The sequence below is a fragment of the Furipterus horrens genome, unplaced genomic scaffold, assembly GCF_987537825.1.
Source record: "Furipterus horrens unplaced genomic scaffold, mFurHor1.1.pri manual_scaffold_17, whole genome shotgun sequence".
In the NCBI taxonomy this organism is placed as follows: Eukaryota; Metazoa; Chordata; class Mammalia; order Chiroptera; family Furipteridae; genus Furipterus; species Furipterus horrens.
This window is the reverse complement of record NW_028327187.1, coordinates 85,854,855-85,881,905: the sequence shown is the minus strand read 5'-3', so window position 1 is coordinate 85,881,905 and position 27,051 is coordinate 85,854,855. Positions and strand designations below refer to the sequence as shown.

Genomic DNA, 27,051 nt, shown 5'->3' with positions numbered 1-27,051 from the left:
GGTTTCCCAGGGAAATTTAAAACTTCACATGTAAGAAAGTGAACAAAAGAAAGTATAAGGCATGGAAATGCAATTTTAGTGAATATTAGAAGGACAAGGATTTTCCTTCACACTGTATATTTTTCTTCCTACCTGATCCCTTCAGAATTTGGCAATTTGAAGGAGTAAGTAATGACATTAGGTTCCTTTGCATAAAACTAATAAGACCAGTTGCTAATGTTGGTTTTGTCAACTGAGGCTTTAACTGGAATGTCATGCCTGAAGGAGGCATGCTTAGGCTCTGGTTGTTACCAGAAAGCTCTGAGAAACTGGAATTGACTTTTGAAGCTAAGAAAAGCCCATGAGGGAAAAGCCTGGCACCCTGGTTGGTTCTGTGGTTCATGGCAATCTTTCTAGGGAAGGAACGAAGGTTGCTTCCCTGATAGATGGCACAATGGAAAACTGGAAGGACTTGTAAAAAGCATGGGTTTTACAGGCAAGGCCAGATGGCAGGTATGTGGCTCAGCTTCTGTGCCCAGAGGGCAGACTGAAGGTCAGCCTGAAGGTTCTTTGTGTGAGTTCCAGCAAAGCAGACTTAAAAGATTTATGTGATCAATTGCTGCTCTTGTTGTGTTTATGCAAATGAACAGGCTAAATTAAAACTGAACTTAATGCAGTCCCTTTAATAACAAGGAGGGTAATCTTAAGGAGAAAAATCATGATTTGAGGAAAATAACAGTGCTCAGTGGTAGACTATAAACTAGTGCAGCTAACTGTGTCTATAAAGTTTATTTGCATTAAAAGTTTGTCTTCACTTGAAAGTGAAACTGTTACAGAAACAGGGGAGTCCAAAAATCCCCAGAGTTTGCTGCTGGGGGATGGGGAGAAGTAAGCAGCTTTTTAGAATGCCTCCACATGCCTGAGGCTGGTGGCTACTGTCTTTCTTATGCAAAATGGCTTTAATGCATCCAAAGCCTCAGGCAGATGGGAGGAGTCTTGAACCAGGGGACGGTATGGAAAGCACACAGAGCCTACGTAAGGTTCTGTGAATGGTCAGAACTGTTTGCAACGCCCACTGCGTCAGATGACGCAGTCAGGGATATATAAGCAGCTGCAGACATTTTAGCTCAGACTCTCTCAAGCTCTCGTTCGGGCTCGGGCACTCTCGCGCTCTGGCTCTGGCGCTCAGACTCTCTGAGATGCTCGCTCTGAGACTCTCTCAAGCTCTCGTTCGGGCTCGGGCACTCTCGCGCTCTGGCTCTGGCGCTCAGACTCTCTGAGATGCTCGTTCTGAGACTCTCTCTGGCTCTCGCTCGTGCTCTCACTCTGGGACTCTCGCTCTCTGGGTCGCGCTCTCGCTCTGGCGCTCTGACTCTCTCTCTGGCACGCTCGCGAGCTGGCTCTCGCTCTCTCGCTCTCTCGTGTGCTCCCTCCACGTGGCTTGGTGAAGGGGCCTTCTCCAGGTGGTTTGGAGAAGGGGTCTCCAGGCTGCTTTAAGAGGCTCTCGCCATGAGGTTTTGAGGAGGAGAGGAGATCTGCGCGGTTTTCAGGAAGAAGGCAGTTTGCAAGGAGGCTGAGAATCCAGGCGGTCCTGCATTGAGAGCTGGAGGGTGCCACAGCACAGAAAGGACCTCCCCACTCAGATTGAATGATTGGCAGCTGCTGGTAAAGCTGAACTGTGTTTGGAAAGTAGGGAAACGGTTTCTCTGACTTTCCTAAAACTAGCCTGGTTTGGTAGTGGGGAGGCAAGGATATGTGTTTGTGGGTGTTTTAAAGAGCATAAGACTTAACAACAGAAATCCGCAAATAACTAAATCTGTATGACTGTTAAATAAACAATTCTTTTTCTTTTCACCAAACTCTGGTATTGAGAGTTATAATTTTGGCAGCGGGCAATCGGGCCCCTAACTAAAGAGCCCGTGGGTTTGTTTTCAACTGGAGCAGCCCAGGGGTTCTGTAACAAAACCAGGTCTGTGACATTATCAAAGATGCTTAATTTACAGGCAAGAAGAATGTCAAATGCCTTGCAACTGGATGTCTTCCCAATAAGACAGTCTTGCAAATTTAGAGACTGGTTTGTGAATTGTGTTGTGTGAATTAACATGTGTGTTCTTTCTGTTTTCATAGGATATAAGCCTATGATCTCATTACCTGAGTGACTGTACATACAGGCCTCACTTAAGAAGCCCATCTGCATAGCTGCCTCCTGAATCTCAACAGTTTGGCTGAACTAAGTGGTTGGGTTGGTGAAGTATAGGTTGGTCTGTGGGCTCACTTTAAAACTGGTCTCTCTTTTGCCTAAAATAACTTTAAGCAAATGAGCTCCTCCCCCAAACTGCCAGCCTCTTCAGTGCAACCCTCTTTACACTTAACCAGCCATAGACCTTAAGTCAGGAACTCCATGTGCCTACCAGAGTTTATGGCCTAGGAGCTGATCTATCTGTCATAGATCCAGTAGGGTGGCTAGGTCTTCACTTAGTGACAACTCCTCCTTCCCTAGAAAATCTAACTTCCCCCAGCCAGACCTCAGAAACACCTCAGAAGACCCCAGAATGATCCAGCCAAGGTAAGAGTTTTTAAGATATTAGATCTCAGACAAACCTTAGAGACAGAGACTAGGTACCGGAACACAAATGCTTGGGTAGAATGGGTCCAACTTACCATTAAATCCCTGAATAAAAGCAACTGTTATGCTTGTACCACAGGGAGATGCCAGGCACAGGTCATACCATTTCCCCTAGGCTGGGACTCTGACCCCTTGGGAATGACCTGTATGCTCGCTCTCTCCCAGGATGAGAATGCATGGGGAAATGAGACTTGCAGAAGCTTGTCTCTCTTCTTTCCCTCTAAAAGGAGTAATGGAACTCAGTCCCTCCCTTCATACTCAGTGGGGCCCATGAATTACTCTTCTTGCCTCTCTAAGTGGGAAGCAAATTCGGGTACCCCTGTGGGAGAACTCCTAACATGAACTCATACCAGAAATGCAAGCCACATTCACAGTGGGGCCGGCAACTATATTCCCCTCCAAATCCCCAGAGCAGATATCTGGTGGTATTGTGGACAGAGGAATCTCTGGAAAATCCTACCTGACAGGTGGAGTGGAACCTGTGCCTTAGCATTTCCAAAACCAGTCCAGACTGCCCCTGCTAGGAAAAAGAGGTCAATGGTGCCTGGTGGGTCCTTCGATCCTCATATCTATATTGACGCCATTGGGGTCCCTAGAGGAATTCCAGATGAGTTTAAAGCTAGAAATCAGATAGCAGCAGGGTTTGAGTCAGTGCTTTTTTGGTGGTCGACCATTAATAAAAATGTTGATTGGATAAATTATATTTACTATAACAAGCAAAGGTTTATCAATTATACTAGGAATGTTATAGAAGGAATTGCTCAACAATTAGATGTCACCAGTCGAGTGGCTTGGGAGAACAGGATGGCACTGGATATGATGTTGGCAGAAAAGGGAGGTGTATGTGCAATGCTCTGGAGGCAGTATTGCACCTTTATCCCTAATACAGCCCCTGATGGATCTATCACTAAGGCCCTGAAGGGACTAACTACCTTAACAAATGAACTAGTGGAAAACTCAGGTATTCACAATCCCATAATAGGATGGTTAGAAAATTGGTTTGGCAATTGGAAAGGAATGACCTCATCAGCTCTCGTATCCCTCATTGTGGTAGCAGGCGTCCTCACAACTTTAGGTTGCTGTATTCCATGCGACAGAGTTTTAGTACAGAGACTAATTGAGACTGCACTAACTAAACAAATTCCAGCAACTTTTCATAATCTCCTCCTCCTAGAGGCCAAGGGGAATCCTAACTATGAGGAAGAAAGTTGAGAAATGCTCCTTAGATTTGAAGGGATAAATAGAATGGTTTGAGTAGTAAATTTTCCAAAAGAAACAGGGGGGAATTGTAAGAAACAAGGACATAGTGACTCCCAAACCAGTAGAAAATCATTAGTAACAAAGGGCAAATTAATTAGAGGATCTCTGAGAAGGGAGTTGACAGCATTATCATATTTACAAATCACAATAGGGGCATTTAGATAATCTCATTAGATTGCAACTCTGGAGTAACCAGTAATGGAGAAACGGGGGAGAAGGAGAGGGGTGGGGGAGCTAATCGCATTAGGGAGGGGGAGCTAAACGCATTACCATAAAACCACTTTTTTTTTTGTCTACCTTGCACGTACATTCTCCTGGCTGAGGGTGCGCCCGACTCTGCAGACTCGTATAAACGCCTCGCTTTGCTGCTCAAGTCCTGTGTCCTGGTTTTTATTGTGAGCATTTCTCACATTATTCAGCCTTAAAAATGAGTGAAATCCTGGCCCTGGTGGGTGTGGCTCAGTGGATTGAGTGCTGGCCTGTGAACCAAAGGGTCACCGATTTAATTCCCAGTCAGGGTACATGTTTGGGCTGGGGGCCAGGTCCCCATTTGGGGGCACATGGGAGGCAAGCACACATTGATATTCCTCTCCCTTTCTCCCTTCCTTCTCTTCTCCCTAAAAATTAAAAAAAAATTTTTTTTTAATGAGTGAAATTCTGATACATGCTGTAAGGGATAAAGAAGTCAGTGACTCTCAAACCAGTAGGAGATAATTAACAAATGAGTCATGGAAAAGGGGCCAGGAAATGACATTCCACAGCTCCTCACACATATCTGTGGGACCAAAAGGAGAAAGAATGTTATCACCAAACACAGAGAAATGGGAAGATGTAGCTAGATAACTTTGCAAATAAGTTGAAGGTAGACCTATAACTAGATTACCCTTAGTTAATCACACCCTTAGTTAAGTAGTTAATCAAGTTAGATTGTGAACCCAGATTAACCAGTAATGGAGAAATGGGGGAGAAGGAGAGGGGAGGGGGAGCTAATTGCATTTGTATAAAATCAGTTTTCTTTGTCTACTTTGCATGCACATGCGCCTGGCTGTCTGTGTCCAACTCTGCAGACTCGTGAATAAATACCTTGCTTTACTGCTGAAGTCCTGTGTCCCAGTGTTTTATGGTGAGCATTTCTCACAATGCTACAATATGGATGAAATTTGAGAACATTATACTAAGTAAAATAATCCAGTCACAAAAGGACAAATATTGTAAGATTCCACTTATATGAGGTACCTAGAATAGGTAAACTTATTGAGACAGGAAGTAGAATAGTTACCAGGTGCTGGGGTGGGGGTGGGTAGCATGAAGTTGTTGTATAATGGGGACAGCGTTTCAGGTCAAGGATAACAAAAAAGTTCTGGAGATGGATAATAGTGATGGCTGGCCAACAATGTGAATGTTCTTAATGATGTTAGGGATACAGAAGCAAGCCAGTGACTCTCAAACCAGTAGGAGATAATTAACAGATGAATCATGGAAAAGGGGCGAGAAAATGACATTCTGCAACTCCTCACACATATCTCTGGGATCAAAAGAAGGAAGGTTGTTATCACCAAACACAGAAATAGAAAGATGTAGCTAGATAACTTTGCAAATAAGTTGGAGATATACCTACAACTAGATTGCCCTTAGTTAAGGGGATGACTGATGAGGTTGGAATACTGGGTACCTGCCTAACAAGCATGGATTAGTGGGAAATGCCTGAAATGCTGAACTGTGGCCAGGAACGCTGAGACGTGGACTTCTGCTTTTCTGAAAGACAGTACCTCTGACAGGCATATTCTGAAGCTGGCCTGGTTTGGCAGGGGGAGGCAGTACTAAGTGTTTTTGGGTGTTTTAAAGGAAGTGGGCCATAACGGTAGAAACTTGGCATTATTGTGAATCTGTAAAAGTTTTAAATAAACCCCCTTTCCTTTTCCACCAAATTTTTGTATTGGGGGTTACGTTTCTTGGTGGCAGGCAATTAGCCCCCACAGATGTTCCAGTACAGCATAAGCTGGGGTTCTGTAACAACACTCATCAGGGCAAAGCAAACATTTTTTAAAATATACAAAACCAAAGAGTAAGTTGCTTATAAATACACACATACGTCGTCGTCGTCGGCAGCCGTCCGTCTCGAGAGACGATGGTGTAGCTTCTTAAGAGTCTATCTGCACCGCCGAAAATGGCTGTGCAGTCCGACTCGGGAGTGACACGGTATCTGTCTCCTCCCGTGTTGAATCGACATCTTGCGATGACGCTGGAGTGTCCTCTCCAGTGAAGCTACAGAGCCTGGGCAGGGTGATATGGAGGGTCTGCTGTTGCCCATGCAGCAGACCCCCCCTCTCTTCGCAGCTGAAGGGTCCAAGGGAAAGACGGAGTCAATACAGCGTGGCTTCAGGTGCGCCGCAGGAGTTGCCGGTGTTGACTACAACGTCAAACCGCCTTAGGGACTCCGGCTCCGGATTTTCTGTCGGGGTTTACTCCCTTAGCCTTTCCCCTGAAGAGGTATGCCGCAAGGCAGCAGAGGTTTTTTGGAGTCAGAGTTTTCCTTCTCTGATGTGCCCTGACTGGAAGATCGAACCAGCGACACTTAGCTCGCAGGCCGACGCTCAATCCACTGAGCCAAACCAGCCAGGGTCAACACACATACGTACACCAACTTTATGATGTTAGTTAATAGCCTGTGTTTTACTTTAGACTATCTTAAATATTCCTTCTATTTTTGGTTAAAGTCTGTGTGTATATAAATACACAGTTAAAGATCTGGGGGAAAAATTACCTTATTATCAATAACTACCTCTGAGTAAGGAATGGGATTTGTGGGGGAGAGCTGAAGGGAGAATTTCAAGAATTGAAAGTCCAGGTGGTTACCAATGTTTCTAGCCATAAATCAAAAGTTCCCATGACCCCTTCATCAGGTTCAATAAATTTGCTAGAGCAGCTCATGAAACTCAGAGAAATATTTTACTTGCTAGGTTACTGGTTTGTTATAAAAGGATATAACACAGGAACAGCCAGATGGAAAAGATGCATAGGGCAAGGTGTGAGAAAGGGCAGGCAGCTTCCAAGCCCTCTCCAGGAGAACTGCTCTCCACAAACCTCCACATGTTCACCAACCTGCAAGCTCTCTGAAGTCTGGCCTTTTGGGGGGTGGTTTATGGAGGCTTCATTACATTATGGAGGCACGACTGATTAACTTATGGATGACTGGTTATTGATTTAACCTCCAGCCACCCTCCCCTTCTCAGAAGTGGAGTAAGGCTGAAAATTCCAACCCTCTAATTATGAAGTTGATTACTCCGTCAACCATCCTTCTCATTTTACCAAGGTGCTTTCCTCAAGTGACCTTATTAACATAAACTCTGGTGTGCTTGACAAGGATTTGTTATATGAGTAACAATAAATATCCATTACACTTTTATCACTCTATCATTCAGGAAATTACAAGTGTTTTAAGAGATCTGTGCAAAAAGCAGGGAGGAAGGCCAAAAATATATTTATTATTATCAATCACGACTTGACAGCGTGGGGAAGGAAAAAGCTTTCCTTTACTCAAGTTTTTTGGCTAGTCTGATATCACATAGACATGAGATGATTAGCAAGGAAAAATGACCAAATTTAATTATGTACATATGTATGGGAACCTTGCATATATGAGAGAGTCAGAGACCCCATGCACAATAGAGGTTCAGAGACAGAAAGGAAAATAGTGTGTTCATAGTTTTGATCTTCTTTTTCTTAAATAAGTTCCTTTACCATTTCATATAATAATGGTTTGGTGATGAAGAACTCCTTTAGTTTTTTCTTGTCTTAGAAGTTCTTATCTGCCGTTAGGTTCTAAATGATAGCTATGCTGTGAAGAGCAATCTTGGCTGTACATCCCTGTTCTTCATGACTGAATATTTCTTTTTTTTTTTTCAGATTTAATGTGTTTTATTGATTAAAATATTACATTTGTGCCAATTTCCCTGCCCTCTGCTCCCCTCAACCCGGTGGCCCCCCTCCCTCCAGTTGTCCCCCCCTTTTAGATTATGTCCATTAGTTGTGCATACAGTTCCTCCCAACCTCTCTCCGTCTATTCCATTCCCTCCTACCTTGATCCCCAATTCCTATATCATCTCCCTCCCTTTCCCCATTCCCCCTCCCTGTTGACCTCCCCCCAATATGCTTCCCGTACCCACAGTTCCTTTTCCACTCTCGTTGCCTATTTAGTTTGCCTTTGTTTCATCTCCCTAGCTTCTGTTTTTTAAACCAGTCCCTTTAACATCTCATATAACAGTGGTTTGGATCTAATGAACTCTTTCAGTTTTATTTTGTCCTGGAAACACTTTCTCTGTCCTTCTAGTCTGAATGACAATTTCGCTGGATAGAGTATTCGTGGTTGTAGGTTTTGGATTTTCATTACTTTGAATATTTCTTGCCAGTCCCTTCTTGCCTGTAGGGTTTCCCTTGAGAAGTCTGCTGATAGTCTAATTGGGACCCCTTTGTACATAATTCTTTTCTTCTCTCTTGCTGCTTTTAAGATTCTCTCTTTATCTTTAATTTTTGACATTTTGATTATAATGTGTCTTGGAGTGGTTCTCCCTGGGTCCAGTCTCTTGGGAACTCTCCTTGCTTCCTGGACCTGCAAGTCTATTCCCTTCCCCAAGTCTGGGAAGTTCTCCTTTATTATATTTTCACTCAATTTTTCAAGTTCTAGTTCATCTTCCTCATTCTCTGGCAAACCAGTGATTCTTATGTTGGGCCTTTTATAGCTGTCCCAGAGGTTTCTGATCCTCTCATCGTTGCTTCCCATTTCCTCTCGCTGCATTGGTTGACTGCTTGTTCCTTCTCCATATTCCAGTTTGTTGAAATGAACTCTGGATTTTTTTTCCTCACCATCTGTCTCGTATGCGGTTTTGTTCCTTTCGTTATGAAAGTTTTTCGCTTCTTTCTTATCTTTTTCCTGCTCTTTTGTGAATTCTGTAAGCCACCTGATAACAATGGCCCAGAACTGAGCCTCTGACAGGTTTCTTATCTGTTCATCTGTCAGGTTCTCTATCTGCTGCCTGGTGAGCTGTGTCACCGGGATTTCTATAGTTGTCTGCCACATTTTGACAGATGCGTTTTGTTTTCTTGGGCCGGCTGTCGGGGGCAGTGCCTGTGTACGCGTCACAAGTCAGCGACCGGCGCCTGTCTGCGACCTATTTCGCAGCCCTGTGGTGCTTTCTTTCTTTGGGGGCGGGGGTCCAAGATGGATTCACACAGTTATTCAGCTAGGAGACCGGGATCCGTCCTCCCGCCCCCCTGGGCCTCACTGTTCAAGGCGATGCGGTGGCCGCTCTCCCCAGCGCTGGGGTCGCGCACTGCCAGGGGCTTGACTGCCGCCGGGATTTTTCGCCGCCCCGCCGCTCCGCAAACAGCTTTGCCCTCTTTAACTCTTACCTGCCCAAATGGCACCGCTGGTTTATAACTTCATATGTTGGGCTTCCGTGTAGTTTTATTTTCTGGAATTTCTAGTTATCCTTTGTTTTGAAGTAGTTGTATTCCTCTCTAGTTGTAGAGGGAGACCTAGCGTGTCCGTCTAAGCCTCCATCTTGGCCGGAAGTCCATGACTGAATATTTCTTGCCAATCCCTTCTAGCCTGCAAAATTTCTTTGGAGAAATCAGCAGACAGTCTTATGGAGACTCCTCTGTAGATAACTGCTTTTTTCTTTCTGCATTTAATATTCTTTCTATCTTTAACCTTTGTCATTTTAATGGTGATGTGTCTTGGAGTGGGCCTTTTTGCAGCTGTCTTGTTTGGGACTTTCTGTGCTTGCTGGACTTGCATGTTTATTTCCTTCACCAAATTAGGGAAGTTTGCTTTCATTATTTTTTAAAAATAGATTTCTAATTTCTTGCTTTTTCTCCTCTTCTTATGGCACTCCTATGATGTGAGTGTTGGAATGCTTGAAGTTGTCCCAGAGGCTGCTTACATCATTCTCTTTTTTTGGATTCTTTTTTCTTCTTATTGTTCTGATTGGTTGTCTTTTGCTTTGCTATGTTCCAAATCATTGATTTGATTCTCAGTGCCATTCACTCTACAGTTGTTTCCCTGTAAATTGTTCTTTATTTCACTTAGTGTATCCTTCACTTCTGACTGGGTCTTTTTTATGGTGTTGAGGTCCTCACTAAGATTCTTGAGCATCCTTATAACCAGTGTTTAGAACTCTGCATCTGATAGATTGCTTATCTCCGTTGCGTTTAGTTTTTTTCTGGAGTTCTGACCTGTTATTTCACTTGGGCCATGGTTCTTTGTCTCCTCATTTTGGAAGCATTCCTGTGTTTGTTTTTATGTATTAAGTAGAGCTGCTATGACTTCCTGTCTTGTTAGTGTGACTTAATGTAGTAGGTGTCCTGTAGGGTCCAGTGGCACAGCCTTCCCTATCACCCAAGCTGGTTGCTCAAGATATGCCCTTTTGTGTGGGCTGATTACACCCTCTTCTTGTAATTGAGCCTGGTTGCTATTGGTAGGTCAATGGGATGGATTTACCCAGGCCACTCAGCTGCAAGGGTTGGCTATGCCCACTGACCATGAACCTCAGCTGTATGGGAGCAGGGTGGTGGTGCTCTGATGTGGTCTCTAGCTGTCCATGGGGTGCACGGGCCCGGGGATTTCCCAGGTGGTGCAGGCCAGGTCAGCCCCCACCTTTGTTTTGCACAGGCCCACCCTGCCTGAGCTATAAAGCAATCTGAAATGGCTGCTACTTGTGCTGGACTTGGAGATTCCCAGGAGAAGTCAAGCTGTGAATCTAGACTGGCTGCTGCTAGTGCCAGGCCTAGGACCACTTAGCAAGGGGTACAGGGTTCTGAGGGCTCACTGAGGCTGGCTGATGCTTGTCTGAGAGGATTTAGGAAGTTGTGAAGCATGAGCCAAGACCAGCCATTCACTGGAAAAGCCACTATTCACAGCTATAAGTTGGGTGGGATGGAGCCTCAGGAGCTCTTCAGGATGGGACAAACAGTGTTAGGTTGATGGAGTTTCAGATATGGCACCCACCTGCCAGCTCTGTGGTTTTCTGGAGTAGAGTTCAGAAAAGGGACAATGGCCTCTGCCCACCTTTCTGAATGGGATAAAGCTGTCCCCCAGCTTTCACCCTGATGCCAGACACTTCAGTTATTCCCTGTATGTCACTGGTGCCTTTCAAGCTGCTACCCCAGTGTTGTAGCTCAGAGGGAATGAGTTTGAGTAAGTCAGTGTGTGGGTTCTTTAAGAGGAACTGGGAACTGTTTGGGACTCCAACAGCTGTTTCTACCAATTCAATCCCTGTTGTTTTTTGCAGCCAGAAGTTATGAGGACTTATTCTCCTGGCACTAGAACACTGTGCTGGGGAACCTGGTTTGGGGCTGGGACTCCTCACTCCTGAGAGATCCCTCTCTAATTTTTATTCACCGTATGTGAATGTGGGACCAGCCCATTCGGCATCTCTGCCCCTTCTACCAGTCTGGATGGATGTGGTTTCTTTAATTTTGTAGTTGTCAGACTTCCATTCAACTTTTTTTCTGACAGTTTTGAGTGATGGCTATTCTATAGTTTAGTTGTAATTTTGATGTGGTTGTGCAAGAAGGTGAGCCATGTTTACTTATGCCACCATCTTGACCAGAAGTCCTTTCCTCATTTGTTTTTATTATGAAATACGTCAAGCAATTTTAAAGTCTGCTGGATATGATAATAAATACCTATATAGCCAATATTCAGTTTGTCAGACCTTAACATTTTGCCATATTTTCTTCAGATCTATTTTCTTAGCAAACTAAAATATTAAGACATATTGAAACACCCTATCTAACCCTCCCATACTCATTTTTTTCCCTGGAGGAATCACTATCCTCAATTTGGTGTTTCTGAGTTCCATGTGAGTTTTTTCTTTTTTTATGGAGACTTCTTTCTCTATTGAGAAACTTTGGGTACATCAAATAAAACTGATTTCTCAGAGAAAAAAATCAAAACCCACAATAGAAAAAAAAGTCAGCACTATCAGGGCCACAGCAGAACCCAGAGAATATATTATTTTAATTGAAAATTTCTAGGTGCTTCATAATTGACCTTTTGATATACAATGGTGTTGAGGTCCATAGGACAAGCTATGAAGTCTTCAAACCTTGAGCTGAAGTCCATGAGGGGTTATTTGGCTTTTGAATCAGTTTTTCTCTCATCTAAGAGGTAGTAGCAGCAATAGTGCCCACTTTCTGGGCAGTTTCTTTCTTGGCATGATGAGCCTGTAGTACCACCACAGCTTCATCCACCTTGGAGCGGTGGAGTTCTTTGGGGAACTCCAGCATGTGCAGCAGCTTGGAGTTGTCGATCTCCAGCAGAATTTCTGTGATCTTGCCAGCCAGATTTGAATGCATGGTTTGGATGAGCAGGAACAAACATTCTCCCAGCATCTTCTTCTGTTCCTGGGAGGGTACTGCAGCCAGCATGGAGGCAGTCAGGGGCTCCTTCCCCTGCACATGGACCACAAGCTGGGATGCCTGCAGAGGTGGTATGGCAGTGTGAGGACTGTGGACACTGGGGACATATTTCTAAGGTGCAGAAGCCCACGTAGCAGCAGCAGCTATAGCAGCACAAGGTGCTAAGTTCTGCATAGCTGTGGGAACACCTCCAGACTGGCAGCTGTCACTCAGCCCTTATAGGGTGGCACAATTGCCACCAAAGTCTATAGCCAAGCAGTCTGGGAACTCAGGCCCAGTTGGAGCCAAATGGTGAACAGTTGGATGAGTCCCAGCCTTACATATAGGACTTGGCATTTCCTGGAAACCTTGAGGTCTCCCACCTTGCTGCCAACGTGGATTAAGTCATTGGTGCTAACTGGTTAGGTGTGTACGATGGAACCTGAGCCTGTGGAACTGCTGACACAGAGTAGCCACCAGTTGCAAGCTGGAACTGATTTAAGATGGCATTGGCAGGGAGTACTCTTATTCCAGCCACCTGCTGCATATACTAGTTTGCTCTTCCTTCCTTTGAGCCAGAGGATATACAGAGGCTTGGGGCCCACAATGCATTTGTTCATCTCAGTGACTGCTTTGGTTGCCTCTTCAGGAGATGAGAAGCAGACAAAGCCAAACCCTTTGCTTTTCCTGTCCTTTAGCATTACCGTAGTACTGATGATGAGTCCGACAGGAGAAAACTCTTTCCTTAACTTCTCATCATCAATGGTGTCATCCAAGTTCTTAATGTAGATTCATCCCCTGATACTGACTAATTCTCTCTTGTTTCAGCTGTTCATATTTCCATTTTAACTCAGCCTGCCATCCAACTTACTTCTGTGCACAGCTTACGGAAATGACTTTTCCACTGATTTCTTTTCCATTCATCTCTTCCACGGCCTAATTGGCATCCTCATGGTTTTCATAACTCACAAAGCCAAAGCCTTTGGATTTCCCACTGGGATCTCACTTAGGGTCTTACCAAATTAGCTGAAAAACTCTTTCAGAGTCTCATCATCCATCTATTCCCCAAAGATTTTGGTATACACATTGGTGAAATACTTGGCTTTGGATCCAAGCTCAACTTCTCCCTCTTTTTGAGACTTGAATCTGCCCACAAACACTTTGCAGTCATTGAGGAGCATGCCGTTCATCTTCTTGATAGCCTTGTCTGCAGCCTCTTGAGTCTCGAGGTGAACAAAGGAATAACCCTTAGAGTCATTTTCATCACATACCACCTTGCAAGACAGAATGTTTCCAAAAGAAGAAAAAGTATCATGAAGTGCCTTATTATCTATAGATTTGTCCAGGTTCTTGATGAAGAGGTTTCCCATACCAGATTTCCTCAAAGATGAACCCCTCTGAGACCACACGGTGCAGATTGACTTTCCCTTAATCACATCAAAGTTCATGGTATCTAAGGTCCACTCAGCATCAGCCAGCCAGCTGCTGCTAGACCCAGGGAGCAGTGGTGATCATATGGCAGCAGACCTGGATGGGCAGTACAAGCCCCGCAGGACTAAATTTTTCATCAATATGGCCTTGGTGACGTCCGAGTGCACGTCGCTCACGTACAGGGAGGCCATGGGGTGGCTGCTCCCCAACCACCATCACCCCAAGCCCCACTAGGCAGACCTCTTATAAGGACCACACAGGACAAAACGGGCTATTCTAGGAGCTGTGGTCCAGAGGTGGCAGAGTGAAACTGAGGAGCTGAAGTAGGCTTAGAAACAGGAGAGGACAGAAGAGTTGGGGGGTGGCTCACTTAAGACTGCAAGACAACAGACAAAAGTCTCTCGAAAACAATATGGCCCTTCCTGGGAGTTTGTAATTTTCAGCTGTTCTGGTCTGAAGCTCCAAATTTCAAAAACACATTTATTAAAATGGGGATTTCCCTCCAAATTATAAAAATTCTTAAAGAGGCAACCAAACATGCCCACCTGGCCTCCAAGACACACGTTCTTCTATGAATACAAGCCTCAGGCTCCTGGCGATTTAAGACTACAGCAGCCAGGGAAGAGGTATATAAAATATTTGTGGGAACCCCAGGACCCAGAAAGCAGTCACTTCCACGCAGGACTGCAGAGGGCAGGGAGGTCATGTGGCACGCTGGGGGCGGGGCACGGGGCTGCCACAAGGTGCAGACGGGTGGCAGGATCGGAAGGGCCTGGATACGGGTGGCACACCACCAGATGGACAGACGGAGACCAACCAACGTCCAGGTGCGGTGGCCCTGGTGTGTGTGGCAGGCCAAAAGCGTGCAAAAGTGACTTCCCTGCAGGATCTCATAAGAGGAATCGCTTTTCCTTTCTCTCTCTCTTTTTTTTGTTTCTTCAGATTTTAAAGCGTTTTCGGTATTTTATTTTATTTTAAGATTTTATTTACTTATTTATTTAGAGAGAGGGGGAGGGAGAGAAACATCAATGTGTGGCTGACTCTCTCCTGCCCCCAACTGGGGACCTGGCCCGCAACCCAGGCATGTGCCCTGACTGGGAACCGAACCTGTGACCCTTTGGTTCAGAGGCCAGTGCTTAATCTACTGAGCCACACTAGCCAGGGCCATTTTCGGTATTTTAAAAGTCTTTTTCTCTTTTTTATTTCATACCGGTGGGCTGACCCTAAAGCAGCAGAGGCTGCGGTGACCAGGGGCAGAGAAATCCTATGTGAGTTTAACTTTTCCTATATAGAGGGTGGACAAATTAGGTTTACAGTTCATATGGAAAATAATACAAGAATAAACTCTGTGTTTCATGTACTCACAACTGTAAACCTGCTTTTGCCCAACTCTGTGTATGCATATGTACATATAGGTTTATGCATGAATAACCAATATATGTATGGTATTGTTCTACTTGTTTTTAACTTTCATACTGTATGTTTTCTCCTGAAACTTGCTTTTTTGTACAGCATACTTTTGAACCTTATCCAGTTTACACATGTAGCTCTAGTTCAGTTGTTTTTAAAGCTGTTTATATGGTATCCATTATATGACTATGCCACCAAATTTTCATTGTCCAGTAGACATTTATATTGTCTCCATTTTTTCCTTATTATAAAAAACATTACAATAAATATTCTTGTAAATACTATCTTCTTGCATACATTAGCAAGAGTTTCTCCCTGGGGTGGAATTGCTGGGGCATAGGGTGTGTGTCTTCATCTTTACTGGCTATTACCAAACTGGTCTCCAAATTGATTTCCACATTGGTTGTAGCACCTTACCCTGCCACTTTCACTGTGAGAGTTTTCATTGCTCTGCATCTGCACCACCACAGTGGTTTGGCCATTTTGTTATCCCCCAGCTTCAACCCTGGCAATGGAGGAGAGAAGTCATTTCTCTGAATTATCAGCTTTTCATCTTTGCTTATTTTATAGACAAAAAAATGTGTTGATAACACTTAAATACATTTTGAATCTTCTTTCTAATTATAAAAGTAACGCAAATTATTTTAGAAAGTTTGAAACATGAAGGCAAAAAAGAATAGTCTCTCTTTGATCCCACCACTCAAATATAATACTAAGTAATATTTGGTATTTATTGAATACTTTCTATATACCTAGGATTGCTTTAGATATATGATATTCCCACAAATAGGATTCATAAATAGGCTTTTAATATCTTTGATATATACATAAGTATGACTCATATACATATGCATATATTTTATCTTTATAAAAGGTACCTACGTTTTTTATTAGTGATTATTTCTTTTTTAAGTATATTTTATTGATTATATTGTAACAATAATTCCAATTTTTTCCCCTTTGCTCCCCTCTGCCCAGCACTACCTCTCCCCCAGCAATTCCCCACCACCACCCTCCAGTCCATGCGCATAGGTCGTACATACAAGTTCTCTGGCTTCACCCTTTCCTATACCATTCTTTTCTTTTTAAAAAATAATTAATTAATTAAAAAAATTTTAACAATAAAAAATAACAATCTCCGCCCCCAGACCTAAGACCCTTTATAATCTTATAAAGGACAATGGGCGAAGATCTCGTGCTCCTCTAGCTGCTTCAAGCTGGGCATGGTCATCGTCCTACCTACCCTTGGGTGCAGAAATCCCTAATAAGAGTGGGAGTGTGGAGGGGAGGGTGGCCTTCCCACATGGGGAAGGATCTTGCAGACTCCAGGTTAGTTGGCTGTCCCTGGACAATGGCGTGCTTGGTTTAATAGGCGGGCATCCTTGTTGTATTCTGGGGACAATAGATTTGGCAACAGGGTTAAAATTGATTATGCTGTTACAGTTGTCCCAATTTATTTTCCCTTTGTTCCCCTCCACCCAGTGACCCCCCTCCCTCCAGTTGCACCCCGCTTAGTCCATGCCCATTGGTTGTGCATATAGTTCTTCTCAACATCTTCCTGTCTACTCCACTCCCTCCTACTATGCTTCATTTCCCCTTCCCCACTGCCCTCCCCCCAATATGTTCCCCATACCTATAATTCTTTTTCCACTCTTCTTGCCTACTTAGTTTGCCTTTGTTTCGATTCCCTGGCTTCTGTTGTTGGTTGTTGTAATACAGTTTTCATTTTAATGTTCATAGTTTTGATACTTCTTCTAAACAAGTCCCTTTAACATCTTGTATGACAGTAGTTTGGATCTAATGAACTCCTTCAGTTTTACTTTGTCCTGGAAGCACTTTCTCGGCCCTTCTGTTCTGAATGACAGCTTCACTGGATAGAGTAATCATGGCTGTAGGTTTTTGCTTTTCATTACTTTGAATATTTCTTGCCAGTCCCTTCTTGCCTGCAGGGTCTCCTTTGAGAAATCAGCCGATAGTCTAATTGGGACCCCTTTATACATAATTCTCTTCTTCTCTTTTGATGCTTTTAAGATTCTCTCTTTATCTTTAATTTTTGACATTTTGATTATAATGTGTCTTGGTGTGGTTCTCCCTGGGTCCAGTTTATTTGGAACTCTCTGTGCTCCCTGGACCTGTAAGTCTATTTCCTTCCCCAAGTAAAGGAAGTTCTGCTTCATTATTTTTTCACATAATTTTTCAATTTCCATTTCTTCTTCTTCACCTTCTGGCAGCCCTATGATTTGGATGTTGGCCTGCTTATAGTTGTCTGATAAGTTTCTGAGCCTCTTCTCATTTTCCTCACTTCTCGATTCCTCTTTCTGCACTGGTTGACTGTTTGTTCCTTCCCTATGTTCCAATTTGTTGATTTGATCCCCGGTTTTCCTTCCCTTACCACTTGTTTCGTATGTGTTTTCATTCTTTTCAGCAGGACTAGCCTTCATTATTTCCCCATCTTAAGTCCCGCTGTTATTTCTGTAAGCTGTCTTATAACTATATCTCTGAACTGAGCCTCAGAAAGATTATCTTTCTGTTCATCCATTAATTCATGTATTTGCTTCCTGGTCAGCTGTGTGATTGGTATCTCTATCATTATCTCTGCCATCCTGACAGGTTTGTTTATCTTTCCTTCTTGGGTGGGGCTGTCACACCTCCTACGCTATAAGGGGCGGAACCCCATGCACTTGTCACTACTGGGAGGCCTTTCTCACCACTCTGTGGCGCTTTGTGTGGGGGCGAGGGTCCAAGATAGATTCCTGCCATTCACTCTCTGCTGAGAGACTGGGAGCCTCCTCCTCTGTCCCCATTCCCTCTGGGCCTCACAGTTCAAGGCAATGGGGATCTGCCTTCCGTGACACTGGAATCGTGAGCTGACAGGTCTGGACTGCAGCTGGGGGTGCTCCCCTGGCGCTTCTCGCCTCCCCTCAAATACAGGTGTCTGTGCTTATCGCAGTCCCGCCGCTGTCACTGCTGCTGCTGCCACCAACACAGTTTGATCTCTCCACTTGGGGTTTACCCCTCCTACCTGTCCAGATGAGCATCACTTGTTTATAACTTCATATGATGGACTTCCATGTAGCTTTATTTTCTGTAACTTCTGGTTATTTCTGGTTTTGCAGTAGTTGTAGTCCTTTTTAGTTGTGGAGGGAGATGGGGCTTGTCAGTCTAGGCCTCAATCTTTGCCGGAAGTCTCGGTACCTACTTTTTAATAAACTGTTCCCCCCCAACAAATAAGTCACAATAATTTCCCCATATTATCTGTATTCTGGACTTGAAGGTATTATTTAAAGACTTCCACATTTATATCCATCTTTTTCCTCTCACCATCCAGAAACAAAGGACTAGACTGAGCCCAGAGTCCTAAAGAGCTAGCTTGCTGCAGCATTGAGTACTGGGGAGGCCAACCCACACATTTGCCTTAGGGCCTTCAGCTGAGGACCACCCATCTTACTTGTCTATCAGACAATATAGCATATAATTCCTTTTAGCTACTAGCTCTCTGGTGTCTTCCTCCCATACTCCTTTAGGCTTTTCTCACCACCATTGCCCTTTAATATAAACATATTACCTACATTCTCAGCCTCTTGCCTTCATTGTCCATCCTCAAAAACACCGAATTCTCTAGACACTGATCCATAGGAAGATTGAGATTCTATTCTTTTATGTGGCCTGGCCTATGTGTACACTTGAGGACATGAAATATATTTGGATTTAATCCAGCTTTCATGTCAGAAAAGAGTCTGCAAGAAACGTATCATTGCTCACTTAGACTATTGCGATAGCTCTCACTCCTTCAAGTTTTGTTTTTCTCCCCACCACACCAACCCCTCCACAAATCCATTCATAAGTGAGCTTCCAAAAAATCCTTTCTGACTATGCCATTTTCCTGCATAAAAGTCTCCAGTGTGCCACCATGACTTACAGGATCAAGACCAGTTGTCTGCTGCAAGGCTCTCTGTGATTTCCACTGCTGGCTGCTCTATCCACTCTTTCTGCCACATTCCTGCCTCACTGTGTTTTAGTAATTTGGAGTTATTCTCTGCTCTCCTGACACCATTTCACACCTTTGTGCCTTTATATGTACTTCTCTTCCTATCTAGAATATTCCCCCTTTTAGTCTGCCTGGGAAAGTTCTATTCATCCTTCAAAGTCTTATTCCAAAGATATTCTCACAAACTCAAAATACTACCCTACATATTTCTTATTACTTAAACAGAGGAAAAGTTACCTTAGTAACATGGAAACCTAGCTAATGCTACTTTAACCAGGTGGTCAAAATGATCACCATTGTTAACAGGACAAAGAGATATGTCCCAGTGCAATGTATTGGGAATGACACATTCTGGTAGTATTCTTACCACAAATATTTTGCTTAAATCTAATACAGAAGGAATGATCAAACATCCAAATTGAATGATATTCTGCAAAACTGGCCTCAACTCTTCAAAAATGTCAATGTCATAAAGACCAAAACAAAACAAAAAAGATTTGGAAACTATTTCAAATTAAAAGATGCTAAAGCAGTATGACAAATAAATGCAATGTGTGATCCTTGATTCCATCCTGGGTCAAATGGAGTAGGGTTTACAGGGGGAAAATTGGCTATAGATTACATTATGGGAAGAATTGGTGAGTTTTGAATATGGTTTATATATTAGATAATGTTGGGTCGATGTTAAATTTTCTGAGTATGGTCATTATATTGTGATGTAGGAGAATGTACTATACTTGTTTTTAGGAGATACATACTGGAGGGCTAAAATGTTGCTATATCTACAGTTAACAAGCAAAGTTTCAGCAAAAAGAAACAAGCAAACATATATGTGTGTTTGTATGTCTAAATAGAGAGAAAAAGGGAATGTGGTGGTGAAATGTTAACAGAAGGATTATAGATAAAGGGTAAAAGGGTGTTCATTTTTCTATTCTTCCAGATTTTCTCTATGTTTGAAATTTTTCAAAACAAAAATTTGGACAGCTTCTCTGCCAGTGGAGTAGCCTCCCCTCTCTCTCACTGCTTCACTAGTGAACTCCCTTTCACTTAAAAAAATTGGACAGAATAAACAATAAATAATAAAAACAAACAAATGAACAAAGAGCTTTGTTCTGGGTCATATTTTCTATGTAACATTTCATAACATCCTACTGCTGTCCCCACTCCTCAAACATACACATAAAACAATGAATCATCCTTTCTTGTGGATTCTTTCATGATTCTCTCTCTCTCTCTCTGACCAAACTGTAAGCTCTTTGATATCTGGGCCTGTGTGTTGTGTTGGATCTACACAATGCTTGAACTGTACCTGGCATGAACTGGATGCTCAGGGGATGCTTATTTAAATTAATCAGGCTGAGTCTGAAGGCTTGGATAGGCTTCAGTAACCAGACAGGAGCGAGAAAGTTTTCTCATGGAAAGGAATGGTATGAGCAAAAGCGAGGAAGCAGGAATGTATATTTTGTATTTATCAAGGACATTTGATTTGCTTGGTCAGAACTGAAGATTTATATAGGTGGAAAATGCCTAACACACTAGATTCTTAATAAAAATTTGGTGAATCAATGAATAAATGAGATTTGAAAGGCAGGCAGATTGGAGAGGGCCTTGATTGCTGAATTGAGAAATCTAAACATTATCTAGTTCTTGACATGCAAGGTTTTCTTTCTTTAGCATCCAGAATCTTTTCAATAACAAGGTAGGATTTGGGGTTAGTTTTTGTAGCCATGTCTGACCCATCAGACTCTTGAGCGCTCGAACTTTCAGCCTTTGGAGTGTAGGTAGGGTTCGATGCGGCTGTGAGGGGCTCCTGGGACTTTGCCCAAATGCCTCTACTCCTCTCAGCCCTTGCAAGGACCAGAAAGCAAGACAGTGCCACAGCCCTTGGGAGAGACCAGGGCCAGCTGATTGAAGGTAAGGATCTTGTCCCAGGCCCTGAGGATGCAGGTCCAGGTGTAACTGCTCACAACCTCTTCAATACCACTTGGTTGAAGGTGGAGTTGGTTCATCTGGTCAGAAGCATGTATAGCTTGATCAACAGCCTTAGGTAGATGACCTGGTTCTTGGACTCCCTATGCCAAACCTTTCAGTCTTTGTTGTGGCTGATGTCAACACCCATTATGGTGCCTTCTGCTCCACCAGGTCCAGAAAGAGAGAATGGATGACATGCAATGTCTTTTCCCAGTGACAGGAAAGAGTATTTTCTTGGACAAGTCTTTTATACGTCTTCTTCTCTGAATAATAAGGAAAAGTAGAGGCAGGCCAGAATCTGAAAGTGACCTGTGTTCAAACCCAGGAAAAGCTCCATCGTGGAGTTTTATGGCATCTAACATCCCTCAGATGAAAGGGCATCACAAAATATTGGTTGAAAAAATTTTTAAATGCATCTACTTAATACAAGTGATTCTTGCCTTTGGGAATGGTAGATGAATTTATTTTGGTTAATTTTTCTACGTTTTTAAGGTTTAAGGAGCATATATTTATGAAATAACTAGGCTCTAACACTTTTTTAGGGGGTTCCACATTAGTCCATAGATACAAAGCTTCTCATGATGCCGTATTTCAAATGTTAGATTAAACCCTTTTAAATAATTTTAGCTCAGTTGAGCTCTCCTCCCCAATAGGTAATCAATAGGTAATTTTCTATGTATTTAGTATTTGTGTTTTGTTTTCTTCCAGATAGATTTGTGGGGGGTGACAATTTAGGCAATGCAAAATAATCTGATCATGACAACTGAGAAAAAGAAAAGTGTGTTGTCTTTTGAGGTTATTGTTTCCTTGATCATTTACAAACAGGCTGACATCTATGTCATCCTTGCTCATAGTCGCAGTATACCTTTGCATTCAACCCAAAGTGACAAGGAGCAAGTGTGATGTATCTATTAGCTGCTCTGTGAAGCAATTTGTTTTAGGTTACAGTTCTTTTGAATCTTTAGTCAAAGTCTACAAAAATCTTAACTGAGAGGAAATGTGAATCTCAGGTAACATTTTGAAAATCTATTTTTGGCCCAATTATGATGTAGCATTGACTTGTTCCGGAATTTTTAACTTACTGGGAGAGACTGTCAGCGGTGGTTAGAATGACTTGTAATTTACAAAGCATGTGGGCATTCTTTTTCAAGAAAGTAGACAAGATAATATGAGCTGTTTTAAGTAATAAAATAGAATCAAGTGATAAATCATTTGGGGCACATGCACGAATGGACTGTGTGACACAGCTAAATTAGTCACAACTGTCCGCCACAGGCCAGCTTCACCATGGATAAAGGGCTATATATGCCAGTTAGCAATGTTCCCTTAAAACCAGTCCTGATGTGTTTGTAAGCAGGAGCATAATTCTATGGCTACAATCAACACAGAAGTATCAGGCCAGCCACCAAGCCCAGCCAAACCCATATCTCACTGCAGGTTTATAGAGATTAGCATATCACATGAACCAAATGCTGTCCCCCAATTTAAAATATGATACTGCTACTTTATAGAAAAAGTGTAAGCCCTGTTCTGCAACACCAGTAAAATAGAGAAGCATTCATAGATACTGTGTTCAGTGTGGTCCAATAATTGAAACAAAATATACATCTGGTAACAGAACATTTTAAAATGTCAAGACAGATAAGAATTAGGGCTTGGATATTGAACATAAACTGTAATTTAAATATAAAAATAAAGAATAAAGAATTAGGGCTTGGAAAATAAACGACTGTAGAGAAAGATAAGGGAAGACCAGGGATTTCTCTGAAGAGCTGGCTAGGAGGCCAACTCCTCCCTGTGGCAAGCTGCTATTGCCATGGAAACCAGTGGGATTGTGACACTCCGGGAAGGGAGGGGTAATGACCAGTGACTTGTCTATTGTTCCTCAGACCCCCATCGTAAGCTTTGCAGCAGAGCAGCTTCCTGAACACACCAGTGCGAGTGGTGTCCTGAAACCGGCCCAGAGAGACCACTGCCCTGCTGCCTGATAACAACATCGCCGAGTTCCTTCCCGGCTGAGGCTGTCCCACGGCCTTCATGGATCCATGGCCTCTCCTAGATAACCAGCAGATTGTATATAAGTAATGCGGTGGCAGCTAAGAACAGACTCATGTTGTCCAGCAACCACATCACTACTGTCATCAATGTCTCAGTAGAGGTAGTCAACACATTTTTTGAGGACATCCAATACCTAAAGGTACTGGTGGCTGACTCTCCCAGCGTGTGCCTCTACGAGTTTTTGGACCCAATAACTGATCACATCCACAGCGTGGAAATGAAGCAGGGCCGCACACTGCTGCACTGCGCCGCTGGCGTCAGCCGCTCTGCCGCTGTCTGCATGGCCTTCCTCATGAAGTACCACACTGTGTCGCTGCTGGATGCTTACACATGGACCAAGTCATACCGTCCCATCATCCGACCCAACAACGGCTTTTGGGGACAACTTATTAATTATGAATTCAAGCTATTTACCAAAAACTCCGTGAGGATGATCAATTCTCCAGTGGGTATGATCCCAGACATCTACCTGAAGGAGTTCCGTTTGATGATGCCAATGTGAGTCATCCTGATCAGCCCCTGACATCTGCTATCGACCCTATACCAACATTGAACGTGAGCGCTGAACTTGGCTTGGTAAAGAAAACACAATGCCTTTTAGAAGGGCAAGAAAAAAGGAAGGGCTGTTGGAGTTTTTAGCTTTATTCTCAAAGAATAAAATGCATTCAGTGCAAGATGGTGACAGTATTTCTTATCCCGTGCGCAGCTGGTTATGGCTGCTGGGGCCTAGCCAGAGAGGAGGGTGGGGAAGGCGGTGCTCAGCTCAGGTGGGCTTGCATCTGGACCCTGCCCGATGCTGACTAACCCAGGAGTGACCCCCACACCCACCCCAAATCCTTTCTGGTTCTTCCTATCCCAAAGTCAGAGCTTTAGACATCTTGGTATCCTCTGCATGATATAAGTGGCAATCTACTAGATAAGTGGCCTTCAAGGGGTGCTCTGTGAGACCTGGGGGCCTTGGGGGAATATCAGGCCACCTCTGCCCTTACCTTCAATCACAGTGGTCCAACTCTGGTTTTCTAGATTGGATTTGCATATAAAATAGTTTTCAAAGAAACCATTCCACTATGTAAAGTTTAAAACTATTTTTCAAGTGCTGTACTAGACCCCAAGGCCTCAAAGTACCCTTGGAAATTTCAACCAGCCTTTGAGGAAGGGGGCATTAATCCCCTTCTCCAGGGCAAGTGCTGAAAGAACAGGCCTGACACTAGGCCTCAGGGGTTTCTCTTATGCGCTTTGGCTTGGGAGGCTGGAGATGCTGGCTAGGACACAGCCCTGTCACCTCTGATACGTCCTCCCATTGTGACCTGGGGACTCTGAGGGCCTCTGTTTCCTCACCTGTCAAAGCAATGATAGCCCATCTCTCACAGGTTGGTTGTAAGGTTTAGATTCCTTAGCATGAGACCAAGCACGTGAATGGTTCCATGCTTGGACTAAGGGGCAATTCTTGTTATTAATGATACTCATTGGCCCTCCTGGTTGGGCGTCAGCACATTTGTACTCACAATGACATTTTCTCCATTTATGCACAGCTCTTACGCATATGGGGTCTCTGACTCTCTCATATATGTGGGGTTCCCATACATATGGGGATACTTGAGAGCCCATCTCCAGCTACCTCGGTGTCTCCTTTTCATACACATTTTACCATTCCCCATTAATGAAATACATGCAGGTGGGGAGGTGACTTGTGGATCACTTTGTGGGAACTACCTGATAAGGGGAGAGGAAGCAGTGGAAACATGAATCTTATGACAACATTTTGGTGCTTGGGCAAGACTCTCTGCCAGGTCCTTTCCATCAAGGTTTCAGTTACATAGCTGTGTTCAGAAGGCTTATTTAACAAGACTTTCTGAAATGGGGCTCAATAGTGTAAGACCTGGACTTACAATTGGCCTCTTTCTTTACTAGTCTCTATGGCGAAGGAATAAAAATGAGCATGGGACTCGACCAAGGTGAAGGCCTTTGTGATAAATTTTATTGAACACTGAAGACTCCAAGTTTAAGCAGGACTGGGGCTTGTGCTAAGGATAGTAGGAGTTTGCATTCATTTCTAAGTTTATCACAGTGGTCAAAGAATATGTCCTGTATAATATTTGCTTTACAGAATTGAGATTTTTCTCATTAGCTGTCTCTTGAACAGTGAAACATGCATTATCTATTGGTGGGATGCTAAGTTTGTGTGTGTGTGTGTATATCTATATCTATATCTATATATATAGATATAGATATACACACATATATATGTGTGTGTGTGTGTTTTATTCTATTTTACTATTTAAAAATGTTTAATGTTTGAATAGATAATGTACTTGTGACTCGACATTCAAATGGTACATAAGGGAATAGAGAGAGAAAAGTCTCCTCACTTCTGTCCTCTCGCCAATCAGTTCCCTTCTTCTAAATCAGTCAATATTATTAGTTTCTCCTATATCCTTCTAGGATATTACTTTATGCATGTACAAGAAATTACACATGAATTTCTTCTCATTTCTTAACAAGTAGGAGCATGCTCTACACAGTTCTCTACACTGTTTCTTTTTGTTTAATATATGTTACAGATCATGCTAAGTCAGTGAAAGAAAACATCCCCGTTCTTTTTGAAAATTGCATAGTATTCCATTGGGTGGAAGTATTATAATTCATTTAATCTGCTCCTTATTGATGGACATTTAAGTTGATGACAGAATTTTGCTATTACAAATAATACTGCAGTAAATAAAATTGCAATTATGTTTATGTAGATAAATTAATTTATTCATGTGCAAATATATACATAGGGTATTAGAAATGGAAATAGTGGATCTGTGTTCAGGAAAACCTAGTTGTTCACATGTGTGTCTCCTTTACTACTCACAAAACTACCACATTCACAAAGAACACTTCACTTCCAACACTTCTAGTCATCAACTGTGAGGAGGCTTTCCCCACACTCAGCAATTCTCTGTGACATAAGCCGGGTTTCCTGCAATTAAACTCAGTCTAATACTATCTGGAGATAGCATCAGATCCCACAAGTTAAGGGCTTAATGACACAAGACTGCTCCCACCCCACTTCAGACGTCAGTTGCCAGTATTAGGTCCCCACGTTATCAACAAAAGCTGTGGCTACACATCAGAGGTTCCCATGACCCCTTCTTCAGGTTTGATTAATTTGCTAGGGCAGCTGAAAGAACTCAGGGAAATACACTTACCAAGTTATTAAAGAATGTGATGAAGGATACAGATGAACAGCTAGGTGAAGAGATGCATAATGCAAAGTCTGGGAGGGTCCCAAGTCCAGGAGCTTCTGTCCTCGTGGAGTTGGGGTGTGTCACTCTCCTGGTGTGTATGTGTTCATCCACCTAGAAGTTTCCTGAACCCCTTGGGATTTCATGGAGGCTTCTTCATGCAGGCATGATAAATCATTAACTCCGTTTCTGTTCCCTTTTTCCTCTCTGGAGAAGTGGGGGGTGAGGGTGGGCTGGAAATTCCAAGCCTTTAATTGCCCTGGTCTTTCTGGTGACCAGCCCCCATTCAGGAGCCTATCTAGAGTTACCTCATTAGAACAAAGTATACCCCTAGTGCTTGTATCACTTAGACATTTACAAGGGTTTTATTTTTTTAAAGTATATTTTATTGATTATATTGTTACAATAGTTCCAATTTTTCCCCTTTGCTACCCTCCACCCAGCACCGCCCCCCCATACAAAGGTTTTAAGAGTCCGTGTTAAAGGCAAATATTAGAACAAAAGATGCTCCCAGTACTCTTTAACATTTAGGAAATTACAAAGGTTTCAGCAGCTCTGTGCCATTGACCAATATATATATTTTCTATTATCTTACAGGTTCCAGTTTCATAATTTGACATTTTGATAAACATTGCCAGATTAATTTCTATAGATGTTATCAACACCTAGCAGCAACGTATGAAAGTGTCTGTTTCTTC

At 43.0% G+C, this 27,051-nt stretch overlaps 3 pseudogenes; 1 reads left to right on the top strand and 2 right to left on the bottom strand.

Annotated features, from left to right (window-relative positions):
* Positions 1 to 12,028: 12,028 nt before the first annotated feature.
* Positions 12,029 to 13,887, bottom strand: LOC149991524 (polyadenylate-binding protein 4 pseudogene; annotated as a pseudogene).
* Positions 13,888 to 20,833: 6,946 nt separating this feature from the next.
* On the bottom strand, positions 20,834 to 21,213 carry LOC149991523 (large ribosomal subunit protein eL18 pseudogene; annotated as a pseudogene).
* Positions 21,214 to 22,881: 1,668 nt separating this feature from the next.
* LOC149991522 (dual specificity protein phosphatase 18-like) lies at positions 22,882 to 23,625 on the top strand (annotated as a pseudogene).
* The last annotated feature ends 3,426 nt before the right edge of the window (positions 23,626 to 27,051 follow it).